The following is a 14,945-nucleotide window of genomic DNA, read 5'->3' on the forward strand; positions in this document are numbered from 1 at the left end:
ATGTTTGAGTCTGAGCTCTTCCCTCCTGTCTTTGAACATTTTTATTTCCTCTCCATTGCCCAGATTCATTGTTATTACTAAAAACCACCAGGCAGTGAGCATTTGCTCTGTGCCAGGCATGATGGAGGGGCGCTTGATGTACACGATATGTTTAATGTCCACTGAAGTTGGTCTTACGCCCATTCTACAGATGTGGACAGCAAGTGCCCCAGGCCCAGTGACTCACCCAAGGAAGGACACTCAGCGCAAGGGGTGTGAGCCACGTGGCCCAACTCTAATGCTGGTGAAGTGTCAAGCACGATGCTGTCTTGTTTCTGGCTCGGGTATAAACGTAACCATGCTCGTTGAGGTCACGGCCAGCTCTGCGTGCGTTAGGACATTCCCAGAAGAGGGCATCGCCACGCAGCTGTGCATGGGGGATCCGTAGCATCTCCGAAGTATGCTTAAGAAAGCTGTCATCTCTTTCATCCCGAGTTGTGAACGCTAACCCCAGCACATTCACATTTAAGCACCAACTCTCATACACGCAATCACAACTCCCACATCCCCACTCAGATATGTTCACGCTCACTCACACGCATTCACATCCACACACACCACATACATCTCTCCATGTCTGAGAGGTCCCAGGAGCCTCCCGGGCACCCTTGGCAAAGGAAGGCAGGCGCCCAAGCAGGTGGCAGGTGAGAACATTTCTGCTCAAGGCTCATTTTGACTGATGACTTAAAAATAACGCCGCCAGCTTCAGGCACCTCAGCTCTGCCAGCTTCCCCAATTTTTTGCCCTGATGGGTTCCAAAGAAAACCTTACCAGGCAGGACTGAGAGCCGGCCACCAGCCTCAACATCTGCCTTGTCAATTGTGGGGCCGATGGGGACTATCGAGGGTCTCGCCGGAACTGTTGTGTCTGAGGGTCTTGGCTGGCACCTGCCTGGTGCCACAAAAGCAGAGTCGAGGGGTGACAGGTTCTTTCTGTCCATGCTGGCTGGGTGTCAGAGTGCTGAGCCAGTTCACAGCAAGGCTCGAGGTGAAGAAAGGAATGAGAGTCCAATGGGCAAGAGAATACAGGTCACTTTAGAACCTCCACTTTGGCGTCTGCGCCTCATGTTTATTGCTGTGTGGTTCACAATAGCCAAGAACAAGGAACAACCCAAGTGTCCATCCACTGATGAAGGGACAACAAAGATGTGGTGTATATCCACAGTGGAATACTATTCAGCCCTGAAAAGTAAAACAAAACACTGACATTTGCAACACGGATGGGCCTAAAGGGAATTGTGCCTGGTGAAATAAGTAAAACACAAACACTGTATGATTCACTCAAATGTGGTATATAGAGAAAACAAACAGGAAGATGAACTAAATAAAATAAAAATAAACTTTTGGACTATAAGGCAACTTAGTGGTTACCAGAGGGAAGGAAGAGAGGAAGGTAGGTAAGTCAGGACAGAGGACAATTTGTATGATGAAGGACAGCACTGGACTCCTGTGGTGACTATGACGCAGCAGACACATGTGTTGGATCTCAACTATGAACACCTGCAACTTTTATAATGTTATCATGTAATGTTACTTCAGTTAAAAAAACACCTGCGGTTTGGAAACAGCCCCTCCTGGAGTCAGCTCTGGCACCAGTGCCAGGTAGCCTGGCCATGTTGCCTTTCCTGCCCCAGCTTCAAGTTCCTGATCAGTTCGTGAGAATAGTGATAGTAGATTCTGGCTTCTGTGAAATTTAGTTGAGATAATACACACAAAATATTGAGCCCAGCGACTCCCACGGAGGATGTTCTTAGGGAAGGGGGGGGAGCTTAGTTTTAAGAGGAAGTAGACAAGGAGAAGAACTCAAATTCTTGTGCACATGTTGCCTGAGTGCTTTTCCTTTTCCCGGGGCTCGAGATGCCAAGTGGAAAGTGTGCAAATCTCCATGCACCGTGGATCCCTGACATCTGTGAATTTGCTTCTGAGAAGCTGCTGCAGGTGTGTAAAGGACAGGCCAGAACAGAATGATACAGGTAAGCAGGTAAAAGCTCGGACACCACTGCCCAGGATCTGTCCGCACCCTTCCTGGCAACACCAACTTGGGGCTCACAGTGTCGTCCCTTCGCTTGAATTCAACTCAAATGGGATAATCTACTTGTGGTTAGTGGAGAAAACAGGTGAGGCGCTTTCCCTGGATCGAGCTCAGTTTCTTCACCTGTAAAATGGGCACAGTACTATACGCTTCACAGAGTAAAATGCCTCAGGTGGAATCTCAGAGATAATTCTCATCCAGATACGGTGGTTCTGGATTTTAGAAAAAGCTAATGGTCAGTTTGGAGGAGGTGTTTCCACATTATGAAAGGTTCTTCCGAACGTCCCAAGAAGGACACTCTTTGTGGACTTGGTCAGAGGTCTCCAAACTTAGAGAACATGTGCCTGGCCTGTTTTTTTGCAGATGGATTATGTGTACACACTCACACACATGCACATAGACACACATGCACACACACGTGCACCATATGTACACATATCCCCACCTATGTCCATATGCATGTGCTCATGTGCTATAGGTTAATATTTTCTAAATGCTACAACTACACTCAAAAATCAGAAAATGCGAGGGGTGAACAACAAAATGAATATAAGTAGAAGTTCTGATATTTTCTGCAGATCCCAAAAGTAATTCTAGGCCCCCTTCACCTGCCACAGCCTCCGTCCTTGCCATTGAATGTGTGGCCCCTGCACCTGCGGGATCGGCTGCATCTGGGAGCTCGTTAGAAATGCAGAGTCCCAGGCTGCCGCCCAGACCCCCCGGAAAGGAATTCGCATTTTCACAAAACCCCCCTGGGGTTGAGTGCCCACTGGTCTCAGCCACAGAGTTGGGGGTTAGTGGAAACCCCTTAATTTTGTTTCCTTAGCTGTCTTGTACCTTTTCCGCTCGTTGTCTTCAGCCCCACCGGCAGCGGGGCAGGGCTGGCCCCGGTGGCGCTGCACCAGGTTCTGGAAACCTGTCTTGGAACAGATGGCCCCGGGCCAAGCTTGCGGCGTGTTTCTCATTTAGCCTATATTTAGTGGTGCCAGCCAATTTGGAGACATCCCCCATGAAAGGGCTCCTGCTCCATCGTTTGAAACGTGATTGCCGAGCAATTCCATAAATCTGCTTCGGAAAGGCCTGGCAATTTTTTTGGAGGTAGAAAAGCTAACAAAACTAATCCCTCGCTGTTCCTTGAAGTGGACTCAGATGGAAATAAAATCTTTCCACAAAGTGAGCTTTGGCCCCACTTCCTCGTTTTGGGTCCAAAAATGACTCTGAGAGAGCATGTTAGCAGGAGCTCGGCGGGGCTGGGGCGGGCGGCTGCGGCAGAGGGGCGGCGCGGCTCCGTCACCGGGGAGGCCTGCTCACGGGCTGGGCTGCACAAACATTTTTTTAATTCTGAGGGTAGAAACAACTGTTAGATAATTCATCAAACTCTAGACAGGAAAAGGGCTTCGTTTCTGCTGCCCTGGCACTGCCTGAGCTCAGAGCTGAGTGGAGTCATCTCCAGTTATCTGGGACACAGCCAAAGTCAGGGTTTTGGATGCCGGCAGGCCTGGTGGGCTTTATGGCAGTGGAAGGGACAAGAGGTGCCAGGCCATTGGTGCCATGGAAGGGGCCACATGAGCCCCTCTGGTGGGAGCAGGATTGCGCTGGGCGGGACAATGGCCGGCTGGACCTGTTTCTTTCCCCATCCCCTTTGGCCCCTTTGGCCACCATGTTGGAAACCAAAGGGAGATGAGTCATAGAGAGACGTAGACCCCTTAGTGCTGGTCATCAGCCTGTTTTTCTCACATCCCTTCCCTGAATTTCCTCAGCTCTCTTAGTCATCACTTTAATAATGAGCGTTTCCTATGTGAGGCTGCAAGCCCAGAGCACCTTGGACAGAGTAGGTGCTCTGACTGTGCTGATTTGGGTGCCTGCTCTCTTCTTCACGAAGAAGCACCTCCACTTTTCTTTAAATAGTGTCTGCCATTGGACTACTGGTTTACCTTTACTGTCTGTTCTCTCCTCTTTCCACAGGAAGGAAACAAGTCCATAAGAAATCTGTAAGTAAGCTCTGGAAACAACCCAAATGCCCAAAAGTAGACGGCTGGATCAAGAAGATGTGGTACACATACACAATGGAATATTACTCAGCAATCAAAAAAGAAAAACTCATGCCATTTGCAGCAACATGGATGGAGCTGGAAGGGATCATGCTCAGTGAAATAAGCCAGAAAGAAAAAGAAAAATGCCAGATGGTTTCACTTTTAGGAGAAATGTAGGGGATCCAAAGAAGGGATCAGGAAAAAAAAGTTACTGTAATAAAGGAAATATGAAAATCAACAGGCAACTATAAGCCAGAGACACTCTGCAGTGAGGGAGAGGGGAGTAGGATCAAAACAGGGGAGGAAAGAACACCAGAGACGAAGGTGTTGGTATATGAGTGAATGGGTGGTGGGAATTTCATGGGGACTATAAGAGAGATGAGAAAGCGTACATTGTACAAAAATGAAGAATGATGTAAAAATATATATAAAATAACCCCCCTCCCCCCGCCAAGAAATCTGTAGTTCTAAAGAATAGAAAGGAAAGAAGGGCAGGGTAAGGAAAGAGAGGGTGACAAGGTGCTGTCAAGGAAAGCCTCTCTCAAAAGGAATTTGCAAAGACCTGAATGAAGTAAGTGAGCGGGCCCTGCTCACTCTAGATACCTGGAGAAGACATACCAGGCAGAATGAACATGTGCAAAGGCCCTGCGGTCAGAGCACCATTAGCAGGCTGGCAAAACAGCAGAGGCCAGTATTCCTGGAATGGAGTGAGGCATATGAGAAAGATAAAGAAATCAGCTTGAAGCAGTTCCTGGGGAGGCTGAGGATCATGATTAGGACTCTGGATTTGACTGAGCTGGGAGCAGTTTTGGGTAGAAGGAGGCTGGGATCAGATATGTTTTAGATCAGATCCCTGAGAGCTATCAGGGAAACAGTCTATTGTTCACAAAGCAGCCAGAGAACAGTGAACATTAGAAGGTGAAAGAATGGATATTGAAAGTTAAACCAAAAATATTTGCGATGCAATTGGAAGGGTCGCTCTGAGTCCTTGCATGGTTCCTTGGCAAATGTCAATCTAGAGGATTTGCCCGGAAGATCTGAAGGGGGAGCAAACCCTGCATCCCAGGGAGAGCAGGAAGGAGTCATGAAGGAAGTGGGATTTACGCAGGGCTTGAAGGATGAGGTGGACAAGCTCCAGTCCAAGCCACCACAGGAACTCAAAAGCAGAGGGGAAGCTTGGTCCAGACGGGTCTACCAGTTAATTTCAGGCCAACCAGGGTTATTAATCCATCCAGCTGTCACAGGAGGTGGAGTGATGGATGGCTCTTGACTCGGTTAGCACTGGCTGGGTCTCTGTAGCTTCCTCTGAAGGTTCTGGCTGGCAGTCTGGATTTCTAAATGGAAGGTGAGTGGGTGAGGTATGAATAAAGCACCCCACCCCCCCGCCCCCACCAAGGAGCTTATAGACAAGTGGAAGAGTGAGATGCTACAAACAAGTAAAAAGGAAAAATAAATCATTATAGAGCTTGATGAAAGTTATGATGGAATAAACCAGTGGGGGTTTAGGATAGGGGGGGAGAGGTAGGGAGAGACATTTGGGTGGAGACCTAAAGGATCCCCAGATTTTGTGCAAAATTGGAGGGAAGAGCATCGGTGGCAGAGGGAACAGTGGATGTTAAGAGTCCAAGGCAAGAAAGACCTTTCTGGATTCAAGGAAATGCATGAGGGTGGGAAGAGACTGCAAAAGAGGTCACCGCCAAGGTCCTGAACTTTACGTCCCATCGACTGGAGGAAAAGCAGAGAAGGATGCACAGGCAGGAGCACAGAGCTTCTGGGGCATCTTAATGCAAATACTTCCATCTTGCATCCAGAATAATGTTGGAGGGAGTGACTGACCATTGATGACTATTCCAGTTTTTAGTATTTTCATTAAGAAGGAACAACTACCATCCTCACAAAGTCATGAGACTCACTGAACACTTTATTTTGCCAGACTTTCTTTGTGGCCAAATGATTTGACTTCTCTGCATTGGGATGTGTTTTGTCCCCGGGGTAGCCCCAAAGGCTAGATTGTTTGCTTAGCTGCTACTGCTCTGGGGGGGCCAGTTATCAAGGAGTCTTTCTTGGATGGAACGGGGTGCTGTCCTACAGCCTGTTCTAGTTTGCCAAAACCCAGCCCCAGTGCTTACCGAAAGCGCCTGCTGTCCAGGCCAGCGCAGGCCCTGGGGGAGCTGGGAAACACGCCCGAGAGTGGTTTAAAGAACGATTTGTTTCTAGGATCCAGCACATATTCCGGCCGCGTCCTTCCTCCAAGCCACGTCTGTGTTCCAGAGGGTTTTAATTCGTGTGATTCCGCTTCATTAGCACCCAACTCATCAAAACGGATTTGCTTGGTCTCCAAATCCACGCACTGTCGCTCGATCCCCAAGAAGCCTCACGATCTCTGCAGCCTCACCAGCCAGGGGAGCCCGCCTGCCCCGCGCAGGATCCGGAGGAGTCCGGCCCGGCAGTCGGGAGCCTTGCCAATCGCTGGCAGCCTGCTCCTTTTTTTTTTTTTTTTTTTTAATTTTGTTTCCAATGCGAGGAAAGGATTGGTCCCTGGACAGCATTTTTGAGAGGTTCTTCTCAGCCTCCCCATTCTCTGTGACAGGCGGGATCGCTCATTCATTCCACAGGCGTTTCATGGGCGCTTACTGTGTTCCAGGCACGGAGCTGGGCTGGGGAAACCGTGTTGGGGGGCGGGGGAGGGGGGTGACTCACGCCCTGCCCCAAATGGCATTCCTAAATGGAATTTGCAGTCTGGTGAAGGAGATAGACGTTAAACAAGCATGACACATAATGTAATTTCATTGCAAATGTTTTCCAGCACGCTTTCCCCGGTATTGGTAATGATCAGGTCAACGGCCATTTATTTGTCACGATATGGTCAATAGCCGGGAGCTCGGGCCAGCGCTGGACTGAAGCAGCAGACAAAACAGATCGGGCCCCAACAGGGCTATGGACCGCCCTGAGGTGGAGACCAGATGGGCATAGGGAAGCCCACCCTTGAGACACCAATCTTAGGAGCTGATGACCTTACTCTGAACGGCCAGTGGCGCCCAGTGCTTCGAGGGTTCCCTCTCCCTGGGCTGCAAACAGGCAGGCTTTTCTTCTCCAGCACACCAGCCCAACCCAGACTCTCCCTTACCTGCAGCGGGACTGTCGGTAAGTCAGGTGCAACTTGACCCTCAGTTTCCTCTCCTGTAAAATGGGGAGATTGATCATCTACCATGGGCTATTGGGAGGGTTAAGGCAACTGTGCTGAGCCTCAGCAACTGCTGTTATTATTACAATTATTTTTGAAATGATTGCTAGCTGGGGGCCTCCCTGGTGGCACAGGGGTTAAAGTCTCAGCGCTATCAAGCTATTGTCAGCCACTGCAGCCTGGGTTTGATCCCCAGCCAGGGAGCTGACCCACATGGCGCAGCAGACCTCTCCTGTCTCCCCGCTGCTCCCCTCAGCAGTGTATGTCAGTAGATCCGCCTGTTCTGCTCCCCACTCTGTCTTTGGTGAATTCTCTCACCTACCTGCACCTCTGGCCTATACACCAGTTCTTATATGCATAGATAAATAAAATAAATTTTTAAAAAATAAATAAAATGATTGCTAGTTGGAGCAGAGTCTTAGTTATTTGATGTGCCCATTTCACAATAGTAACAGAATCTTCCACTAGGCACAGGGCCACCTAGCATAAAAAGCTGCATTTCCCAAGCAGCTCTCCTGCCCGGCTGTGCGGGGGCCTCTCTGCTTCTCCTTTTCCTAATAAAACTGCCATTTTAAAACGTAAAAAGAAAAAAACAAAACAAAACAAAAAACTACATTTCCCAGACTCTTGCAGTTAAATGTGACCATGTAACTAAGTCCGGGTTAAGAGGGAATGAGTGAGTAATTTGTAATTTTCATTTTGTTCCCTTGACAGGAGAGGTCTGCTGCGCCATGTGGGTCCTGGCTGGGATCAAACGGCTGCAGTGGCTGACAATGGATAGCGCTGACAGTTTGGATCTCTCTAGATCCAAGGGAGAACATGTGGTTCCTGTTTGTCAGGAGCTCTCTCAGTTCTTCATCCAGGATTCCATCCAGCAAATACTTTAAGGTCCTACTATGTGCCAGGCCCTGGGCAATGCTCTAGGGATTCTGTGGGACAGAATAGAGAAGGTCCCCGCCCCCTTGGGACAAGTGTCCTGGTTGACAAGCAAATGCAGGTCAAGGTCACTGCACGATAGAGTGATATGACACAGTGTGGGGGGGAGAGCTAGTCTGGAAATGACTGTTGGGCGAGACCTCACTGAGGAGCTGACATCTGAGCTAAGACATCGATGATGGGAGGAACATTCTGGGGGAGATCTAGGGAGAAGCCTGGGAACAGCAAGTGCAAAAGCCCTGAGGTAGGAATGGACTTGGTGCGCTTTGAGTAATGGCAAGAATGGCAGTGGGCTGGAGGCAGTGAGCAAGGCCCAGCGGGTAGGAGGTGATGTTGGCAAGGTGGGCAGGGTCTGCTCCTGGGGGGCCTTGTAGCCAGAGGAAGGAGTTTAGATTTTATTCTTAATGCAGAAAGAACCGATGGGGCATGCAAACAGGGAATGAAATGATGTGATTTGTACATTCAACTGCATAGGGGACAAAAGGGGGGTCGGGAAACCACTTAGGAGCCTGTTGTCATCATCCAGGCAAGGGACAAGGGTCGTGTGGGTAATAGAAATGCAGAGAAATAGGGCCTCCCCAGTGGCGCAGCGGTTGAGCACTGGGCTGAGAAGCTGCCCGCAGCCTCTGCAGCGCTGCTTCGATCCCCGGCCGCTAGGTGAGGGCCCCACATGGCGTGCAGACCTCTCCTGTCGTGCCCGCTGCTCCCCTCAGCAGTGTTCTTCGGTCCTTCTGCCTGTTCTGCTCCCCGCTCTGGCTCTGGTGAATCCTCTCACCCTCCCGCGCTTCTGACTGTACCTAGTGCATGTATAAATAAATAAATAAATCTTAAAAAAAAAAAAAAAGAAATGCAGAGAAATGGATGAATAACAGATATACTTCAGAGGACTAACTCATAACATGCTACCAAGATATATGGGCTCCCTCCCTGTCCTCCAGCAGCTCGGAATCCCATGCGGGAGACAGATACATAAACAGATAATACAATATCCTAGAAAGCTTCTCACAGACCTAGTTCGTAACTGGAATTGCTATTGACCTTGTCACACACCGAGCTCTGTCTCCTGCACATGGCTCCTTGAGAAATGCTTCTTCTTTGCATCCCTGGCAGCTTTTGGTCCAGAGCTCTGCCTGCAGTGGTCATGCCACAAATATTTGTTGGCTGCCTTGAGCATTAAATTAACCCAAAACATTTATGATTAATAGCAATACAATGATAGTTAATATTTGCTAAGGACCAATATCCCATGGGAGGCGCCTGGTGGGGCGTTTCACCTTTAGAGTCTCAAGTCACCCCTACCGTGACCCTTCAAGGTCGACTTTTTTGTGACCCTATTTCACAGCTGGGGAAACTGAGGCTCAGAGAGGCGGGGCAACTTCCGATCATGCAGCTCATAAAGGGCAGGTCAGGAGCCAACCCCGGCTCTGCGTGACTCCAGAACCCAGGGGCTTAGCTGCAAGATTTTATTTGTCCTCCTTCGTGGATAACCAGGACTCAATCCCATCTTTCTTACAGAAGAAAGTGGGGGTGTGTGGGGGGCTGCTGAATCCCTGGGTCTGTTTCTCTGAGCTCTCTCACTCACTCTGAGCCTGTGGGGAAAGGACTCAGCTTCCCCCCGTCTTCGGTGGAGGATGCCTGAAAGCCTTGGTAGGCTGGGGTGAGGGGAAGGTTCCAGATTACAGGGCGCGCTCATGTCTGTTTCCCCGCAGGCTCACAGCATGATGGAGGACCTCCCTGCAGACAGGGGGTCAGCCTGGCCACTTACTGGCCGGGTGACTTGGACAAGTTCCTTGACACCCCCACCCCCGGCCCCAGCTCGGAGCTTCATCTGTAAAACGGAGATGATCATGACAACATGTATTTTGGGGCGTTGCTGGAAGGATTCCATGTGTCCGTGGTGAGCGCCCAGAGTGGGCTGGTTATTGCCAGGGTCACCCAGGGGTGCAGGTTCAAGGTTAACAAAGAGGGGAGGGCTCCTTCGGGCACCCCTTTCCGATGTCACTGGACTCCTCTCTGCAGGAACGGTTTGCACTCTGAGGGTCCTTCCGACCCCCACCCCCAGACTCCCCTCCCTCCCTCTCTTGTGATTTGGCATCTGAATTCTGTGACGTAGGTCAGGGAGCCAGAAACCCAGCAGAGCTTGGGAACTATAAGAGTTAAGCATCCGTCCAGCTCGGCGGTGCAGAAAAAGTCCACAAAGATGCTGGGAGATATTTCCGTTCTCTGATAAGGAGAGGAGGCAGAGCAACTTGTCCCATATGGGCCTGGAGGGGGCAGCGGAGCGGGCGGCCTCGTCCCCAGCTGGGCAAGGCCTGGGGGCTGATGAATGACCTGCTGGGCTGGGACAGGCAGACTGGCCCCCATTTGGGAGGTTGTGGGGAAGGGGGCTCGCCAGAGGTGCGAACCTGGCTGAGGAGGGGTGCACTGCTGTTTCCCATCCGGTCTTTCCTTCTGGGTGGCAGCCAGCACGTGCCAACGTCTGTCGCCGAGAAAGACCCTGCAGCTCTAAGTCGAGAGGCCAGCGGGGTGGGCACCTCTTGCTTTCCGTGTTGAGTCTGTCCGGGCTTCGAGGGGATGGTTTTTAGAGCGCCATCTCACAGTACCTCTTGGTGGGCTGTTTGGCAAGACTGAAAGATGTGATTTTCCTGAAAATCGGTGCCTGAATAATAAATTATAAACAGCTTGAGCTGGATTTGATCAGCCAGCCCTTGGGCCCGGTTCAGCCCACCATGCGGCTGACGTGGGGCTCCCTCGCCGCCCCCAGCCGTTCTTCAGGCTGTGCCCTCTGCCGGGAGTGCTGTTTCTCTTCATTTTTAACCTGGAAATTGACTAACACTTACCTAATGCTGTTTCCTGGCCAGGCATTTTCTAAAATATTAAATTCCTTCTAAAACATTGGCTCAAATCCTTCCCCAAAAAGCTATAGGTTGGTGCTGTTATTGGTTGATTGTCATCCCTGGTTATTGTAAAGGGGAAGTTAAAGTGACCCACCCACACCACTCGCCTAGGAGAAGCTGAGCTGGGACTTGAACCCTGCTCTCTGGATTCAAACCGGCTCCACCTTCAGGTCTCTGCACATAACCACTACGCTACAGGCTTCCCTGGTTCTTAAGGCATCTTAGGTCCTACTCAGCCTTGAAAGCCAAGAGTCTTGGTGCTCTGCAGGTCTCATTACCCCCATTGAATGGCTTGCTTTTTCCCTCCTACGCTATTGGTGGGGATGTACACTGTCCAGCCCCTATGAAAAACAGTATGGAACTTTCTCAAGACATTGAAAATAGATCTACTCCATGATCCAACAAACCTTCTCCTAGGTATCTCCTAATTCAAAGGGACATCTGCACTCTTATGTTCACTGCAGCACTATTTACAATAGTCAAGTTATGGAAACGATCTAAGTGCCCAATGGCAGATGAGCCGTCAAAGATGTGGTCTATACACACAACGGAATACTACTCAGCTATTAAATTTGAGATCTTGCCATACACGGGTAGAACTTTGGGAATGATGCTAAGTGAAATAAGTTAGAGGAGGAAAGAAAAAACCTGGAGGAGTTCACTCATAAGTGGAAAATTAAAAAGACAAAGCAAAGGAGCAGGCAAAATTAAATGAAAACAAACCCTTGAAATCTGGCTGCAGAATGGAAGCTGCTAGAAGGGCAGGGAGTGGGTAGGAAGCCCAATAAACTACTGTAGAAGATTGTGGGTGCTTTGGTGGTGGATGCGCTGGGGTAATACACATTCGTAGAGGTGTGAATCTATACCCCTAAATCACATACCTGTTGTAAACCAACACAAGTGCAATAAACATAATTTAAACATAATACGAATTGCTGGCTGTTCCGACCCCAGACCCATTTGGGCTTCCAGCCAAGGCAGCCACAGCCAGTGGTTGAGTGTGATAGAGGTGCTGGGGTTTGGCCAAGTTTGTCCACTGGACTCCTCCTGGGGTGCCCTTGTGCTGACCGAGACTAGTTTGGATTGTACCTCGTTGGAGGTTGTCCTGGTCACCCCGTTTGCTCCGTGTCCTTATCCCTGGCCAGTGAGGGTGAGGGCCAGGCCCATAAGACTGAAGTCTTGCTAGTCCTGAACTCTGTGTTGGGCAGGTGCCCTGTATTAATGGTGGGGTAACATTTTTAAAGGCTAAGTGAACTTTTTTCAACATTTTGATATTTACTGGTATGGTTCAGATTGGGTCCATGACCCATATCTAACCTCTCCCTTTGATTCGAGCAAAGTTCTTTGACCCATTGGTTCAGGGAAAAGTTGAGACAACAGAAAATGAAGGAAAATGGAGTCTCATCCTGGTTTTTGAAATTCAAAATTCTATACCCTTTACCGGGGAACTTGGGTGTAGACGGTGCTTTTGTTATTTATTATGAACAGGAGTGAGATTTCATTCCTTGAATTTGGAAAGGATGTCCAAACTTTGGAAGGGAAAAGATGAAGAATATTTGAGGGGACAAGAGAAGGGGGCTAAGCTAGGAAGGGGGATGGGGAAGAGACCTACCCTGAAGAGGCTTAAGACACACGAGAGGCTGGATCAGCCTCCTCCTGAAGGTGCATCCACACGCTAGATAGGATCTGAGCAACATGAAATTGTCTGGTCTCTGCTCCACTGAGAGCCGGGGGCCATACCAGCTGTTCTCCCTGGTGGCCTCCCTTCAGCCACGACCAGCAGGCCACGTGGTGGACATCTGGTACAGGCGGCTGAAGACTTTATTGGGTGGCACCGTGACTTTCCCTTCTGAACAACCTCTCCTTCTGGTGTTCCGCTCATGAGACGGAAGGTGATGGAGATTCAGGGTGGGGACCCGAATACCAATGTGATGGGCAGTGGCCCAGAGGACCAGAAAGCCCCATATATCCTAAGGTTGGGCCGATTAGAACCATCCTGTCTCCACTGAGCTTGGACAGTTGGAAAAGACTGCACTAGTCTAGGAGCTTCTGGCTTTATTTAGGTCTTGGCTCAAATCTCTCTCTTCAGAAAGGGCTTCCCTGACTTTGGACCAAAGTCCCAATTATTCTCTAATTTAAGGAGTCTCTTTCCTCCCACTTCTGACTTTAGAACTTGCCTTCCTTCCTTACTTACTTGTTTGGCACCTCTGCCCTCCCTCAAGGTGAACTCCACAACTGCGAGACAAAGGGGCTTTGTCCATGGGTCCATGCCCAGACCTGGTCCAGAGAAATCCCATCTCCATGCTGGGGGAGGTGGCCAGCGCTCTGAGAGGCATGAATGATCGCCTTCCTGTCTTCAGAATAACCCCCCGTGCACACCTCTTACTGGCTTATGGACGAATGGATCCATTTAGCAGGGGAGTGACATGGAGGGTGGGAATATCCACGGAGATATTGGTTGGGGTCAGAGAAGTCACGGGAACAGGCAGAAGACCATCTCAGCGGAGCCTGGGGCTGTGCAGGTGAACTGATGAAATGGAAATGACCGAGCGGACATCTCTTGCTTGAGGTCAGCAGTGGACACGATTCCGCTGGTCATCCTTCCTACTACGAGGGGACCCCTGGCCAAGTATAGCCTCTTCCCCCACCCCCCACCCCCGACTTTCATTTCAATAGGATAAAATTCCCAATCACTTAACTCGGCTTACGGTCTTTTCAAGGTTTCTCTGCCAGAGCTACAAATCCTTCACCGCCATCCCGAGTGGGAACGCCATTGGTCTGCTTCCTGCAAGTGACTTGGCTGAGCAGTAAATCAGTCTCCTCTGTTGGCTCAGTCCTGCGAGCCAGTTAGTCCACGGGCCCAGGGCTGCCTGTAGAGCTGGATCTTCCCTGCAGCTGGTGGAGGTGGCTGGGGGCACCCTGGGGAGACCTGTGTCCTCTATTTGGCTCCAGAACCCTGGGGTATCTCCAACCTCCAGCAGTGGGTCCAGGGAGGAAGGAGGGGCAGGTCAGGAGGTGGGATCTGGTCTGGCCTGGCAAGTTGGGGAAAGACAGCTGAAGAACAGGAAAGGTGGGTATAATTAATGAGTATTCTAGGGTCTTAATGAAAATACATCTGGAACTGTATTCCTGAAATAAGCCATGTTTTTAACACAAAAATGAAAGAACACAGACAAGCCAAAAGAAACAAAAGCGTATATTCGTATAATCCCGCTACCTAGACATAACATCATTAACATATTAGAGCTTAGTTTCTCCATCATTTGATGCACAGATATATATGCTTTTTATTAAAATAGCCATGCAGTATATACTGCAGTGTGAGCTGTCTCTTTCACTTAAGAACTATGTCGGGACAAATTTCCTTGAAGATAGATGTAAAGCTAGATCATCACTATTGATTGTTACCTGAGATTCCAACGTGTGGCTGGCCTGTGGTTAAGAAATGCTTTCGACAACTCACTATTGTCCACATTTAGGTCATTTCCAACCTTTTGCACTGGTGAGTTACAGCACAGTGGGCATCCTGGGAGACTCTTCTTGTCATTTCTGCATTTTTTTTCTTTTTTTAAAAAGATTTACTTATTTATTCATACAAGCACTGTGTCAGAAGCGTGGGAGGGTGAGAGAATTCACCAGAGCCAGAGCGGGGAGCAGAACAGGCAGACGGACAAAATACACTGCTAAGGGGAGTAGCGGGCGTGGCAGGAGAGGTCTGTGTGCCATGTGGGACCCTTGCCGCCAGCGGGGATTGAACTGGTGCTGTAGAGGCTGCGGGAAGCTTCGCAGGCCAGCGCTCAACCGCTGCGCCACCAGGGGAGGCCC

This window comes from Talpa occidentalis, unplaced genomic scaffold (genome assembly GCF_014898055.3).
Source record: "Talpa occidentalis isolate TD23 unplaced genomic scaffold, MPIMG_talOcc4v2.1 talOcc4.14, whole genome shotgun sequence".
NCBI lineage: Eukaryota > Metazoa > Chordata > Mammalia > Eulipotyphla > Talpidae > Talpa > Talpa occidentalis.